At 39.0% G+C, this 4,614-nt stretch overlaps 1 long non-coding RNA gene across 1 annotated transcript; it reads left to right on the forward strand.

Annotated features, from left to right (window-relative positions):
- Positions 1-2,024: 2,024 nt before the first annotated feature.
- Positions 2,025-3,957, forward strand: LOC142600296 (uncharacterized). The gene is made up of 2 exons (XR_012833688.1): positions 2,025-2,304; positions 3,214-3,957. It is a non-coding gene; the product is annotated as an uncharacterized LOC142600296 (long non-coding RNA).
- Positions 3,958-4,614: the final 657 nt, after the last annotated feature.

A 4,614-nucleotide genomic window follows, 5' to 3' on the forward strand; every position in this document is an offset into this window, starting at 1 on the left:
ACTGCACTCCCTGATAAACAGTCCCTCCCCATCTTTTCTGTAGGCCCCTTCAGGTACTGGAAGGCTGCTATAAGGTCTCCCCGGAGCCTTCTCTTCTCCAGGCTGAACAACCCCAACTCTCTCAGCCTGTCCTCACAGGAGAGGTGCTCCAGTCCTCTGATCAGCTTTGTGGCCTCCTCTGGACTCTCTCCAACAGCTCAATGTCTCTCCTGTACTGGGGAGACATACCTCGCTTGATGTCCACAATATCTATGCCTATGTCTGAGTAGATCATCTTAAGCTCCTTATGATTAGAGAAACAAATTTCATGAGGTGGTTATGTCTACAGTATTTACCGCTGAATAATGTAAATAAAGGTTGATGGATGTTACTTGTTCTGGGGAAAGGTATCAGGCACAGAAGCAGGTTGTTTATCTGCAGATGCTGTCTGTCTGATCAATGTTGGAGAGTTCTTTCTAAGGTGAACAAAGAAAGTGATGTAGTAGATATGTATAATTAAATTATGTCACATAGGAATAGGAAATGATGAATTTCATACTTTTGAATGCAACTGCTTCAGTCTTTCTAATTTGTTTAGTAGACTTTGTTCCAAATGAATTCCCTAAGGTAACAACAGGAATCTCCACCTGAATGTTTTACTGTGTGAATTCTAAGACCAGGCTCCATGTTGCATAATTTTTCAGTATTTTTATATTCTTATAGGACACTATACAGATTACAAAGATTCAAATAGGGATGGAGAATCCATTTAAACTTTATTTTATTTGCAATATCCATAGAGTTACCATAAATCCCAGATGATCTCTTTCAAGCCAGTGGTGGAATTCTGTGATTACCAACAGCACTGAATTAAATCTTGGTTTTGGGGGCTTTTTTTTGGACATTAATTTTCCTGCAGTCTCAGCTGTTCAGTATACACTGTCTATACAACAAAGGGTTTTCAACTTGAAAATGTTGACTGTTGAGCTCAGAGAAATTAAGACATGTCCAGTAACTCTGTATTTCTCCCTGCAATGTAATTCAACAGATGTTTTTTTTCCCAGATTGAATGATTCTTGAGACTAAACATGAAAGGAACTGCCCTGTTTAAGTCTTTTTATTCCGCAAACAGGTTGGCTGCTGGCTTTGTTTCATTTAGTGAATACATCAGAACTAGGGAGTATTTCTAAAATAGATAAGCATGAGATTCAGAGAACAATATAATTTTGTACTTACAGGTATGAAAATCCACATTATTTAATGTAGGCATGATAATGCGACCTGGTCTATGCAGTCCTATGTTCAAGAGGGAAAAACACATAATGTACTCTATAACTATAATTAATGATAGGCATTTTAGCAAATGTCTGGGCTGAAATGCCATGAGTTTCAGAACGAGTATAATAGTACCTACAAATTCCAGCCTTATTTTAAGCCAAGGTCAGGATATCCTTTACAATTTGGATTTTTTCCCAAAACACCTGCATAGATCTGCATCACACCATCTTACAAGGATGAAGCAACTAAAAGTGCTGAGTGTCCTTTACATAACAGAGAATGTCCTTTGGCTGTTGCATCACAGCAGGTTATTTTGTTTCTGTACATGTTGTAAGGGATTAAGCACCAACAGGGAATTTAAAATTATCATAAATTTTCTTAACTCTTGTGATTCCACTCTTTTTGAGATGTGTTTTTGAGATGGGAACAAGTCTGAGGTGAATACAAACAAAATAAGTCATGTTCGAACAGAGCAATACTGATGCTGGATTTACTCAATGATTTTTTTACATTTTATGTTGTAGAACATGACTCCATCTCTGAAGTGGTAATATCAGAAAAGCCCTGTCTGTGTTAATTTTTTGCAGGTAGGCTCTCTAGATATATATAGTTTTGGATGTAGAAATAGCTACTAGCAAACACCTAACAGAAGAGAGGAAAGGTACATGCCAAGAAGCTGGTGTTTGGAAGTTTCCCAAGGTCTGGCAGTCCTTGCGATTAGTAGTTCTGTTTAATCGGCAAGAACTGATGAAATCGGCACACTAAGAGCCTGCTTGGTCTGTACAAAGCCGCAGGCACCCAGTAGTGTCACAGCTGGGTTATGGAACTCATAGGAACACCCAGAGGGAAGGCAGCTGTGGACAAAGACTACAGCATTGCATAGACTCATGCTGACACAAGGATCTCTGTAGGACACTTTCTAAAAGATGAACTAGTAGCCACTGGTGAGTCAGCACAACCCTCCACTTCTAAGGGGGCAGTTGCTATTGTCAAGTTGCAGTTGAGATTGCTGAGACTGCAGCTGAGCTACCCTCCAATTAGATAACTGTAAGTAAACCTGTGTGCGTGATTGAGCACCATGAACAAGTAAGTGGATGTGCTGTGAGACTAGTTATCCATTATTAATAATAATTTAGCTCTATTAATAGTAGCTTAGTGAAAAAAGGTCAGATTCCCAAATGAGGAAAATGGGATTTACAGCAATCTCCTTCATACTGAAGACAGGCAAGAGGTAGCAAGTAGATAAGACACTGTGCAGGATAAGAGGAAATTGAGTTCTACATGCATGGTCTGTGCTAGCCATGTATGCAAGTAGTTAATAGAAAACTTCATATCGGAATAATATATAGTTTAATACATAAGTCACTTTTTAAGGGTTGAAAACCCTAAAAAAGAAAGCACAGCCAGGCTTCCTCTGCTCTGCTTTTCTCTCGGACGTGGACAAGCTGGGAGCAGCAGGTACAAGAAAGAGTCTATTTATTTGCCCAGATCCAGAATAGTATTCAGGTTTGTGAATGCAGACCTCATCTGCAGCACCAAAAATGTTCCCTGAATATGAAGTTATACGTATACACGTGTTGTTTGATGACAATGTTAATTCAATAACTTTCTTCCCTGCATGATTGTACATAATTTCATCCATTTTATGAATGGAGTTGTGGGCTGTAAAATGAATTACAGATTTAGATTAATAATAATAAAAACCAGACCCCTCTCCCTAGAAGTTCAATGCTCCAAATAATGAGGTGAGAATTGAATGTGAATCTTCACTGCAATGTGTTATTGATGAATGCTGCCTTAAAGCCTTCGGTACTACAAATAGCAGAATACCATCAATAAAATAAACTTTACAATTTGGAAGTTCTTTTGTCAACCCTTGCTGCTATTTTATAGGCATTATTTATCTTAGAAAATAATAGTTGTTAAAAGACTGCACTGTTTTGTTTTCTTTTTTAGTGCCAAGCTGATCCGGTAGCAATCGTCAGACAGAAAGTTTGTCCAAGTGTAGCATTAAATGATAAGCTAGAGGTTTTCACATTGCTCAGTAGAAACATAAGATACAATTCGTAACTGGAGAAGCTGCTGTGCACAGTTTGATGCTTACACGACCCAACAATGACACAGATTCAGTCAGTAATGGAGGCTGGCAGAGTTTGGAAGATAGCAACAGGAATTCAGCGTAATAGAACGTGCTGATGGCAGCTTGCTGCAAAATTAAATGCCCTGGTGCATGCACTGATACGATCCAAGAGGCACAGTTCAAAGGCACAAGCTGATCTCAGCAACAAGCAGGTCTGGACTGATACAGTCACTTGGTAGCGTCATTGGTGTTTGACTCGAGGCTGTTTGCTGTTCACTGGAAGGACTTCAGCATCTATTAGAATGATCTTGCATTTAACTAGCAGAAAAATGCCTCAGCTGCTAAAAGAATGAAACTTCTAAAAGCATGCTATTATGAATCAGGATCGTTCCAGCACTAGCTGGGCATTTAGAGTTCTCTGGTGTGTGTATTATTGGCATCATTATCCTGATTATCAGTGTCTACTTGGCTCATTTATCTGTGGATATAAATCTGTGTGCTTATGCTGAGTACTCACTGAGCATACAGGAATATTTCAGTGCATAAAATCTGGCCAATCATTTTTATAAGGTTAAAAGACCATTTCAAAATGACTAGCTCACTTCCCCAAACCATCATTTTTTTCAAAAAGCATGCAAATTTCCTGTAATTTGAAATATCCACTAGTCAGAAGCTTCCCAAACTGTGGACTACACACTTTATTCAGATGTTTATGCTGTGCCCATGTATCTGAGGACTGGCTACGATTTACAGGCAGGATGACTTACAGAGGGCTCACTGCATGGTTTCCATCCCCAGATGCCTGTTCCACAGCAGGAATGGCTCACTTGCTCATGTGCAGACTCCGAATCACTGCATGTTACAGTTGCTGCAGTAAGGAAAATAAATGATGTGTTGGCTTTTGCCAGTTTGTACAGTATGGAAATGGAGGTACTCCTTCACAAGCAGCTTACAGGCCCCCATGTTGAAGCAGCAATATGTGAGGAAAGGTTTGGGTGCATAGTTAGGTGGCCCATGATGCTTAGCTGTGATAACCATTTCTGAGTCAGGTGTATGTTGAATAGGATTTCCCAGAAGATCATTATGTCCAAGGTCCCAGGTCCAGGATATCTCTTTTCATTCTCTATACTAAAAACAAAACTAACAAAAAACCCACCACCACCAAGAACAAAACACCCTTTTTAATAATAATTTATTTGCTAATATTGTCCATAAGATGGTAACTAATGATTTCAGATTTATATTTTAGACTATGAAGAGTTCTTGAAAGTTAAAAT

Source organism: Balearica regulorum, chromosome 2, assembly GCF_011004875.1.
Source record: "Balearica regulorum gibbericeps isolate bBalReg1 chromosome 2, bBalReg1.pri, whole genome shotgun sequence".
NCBI lineage: Eukaryota > Metazoa > Chordata > Aves > Gruiformes > Gruidae > Balearica > Balearica regulorum.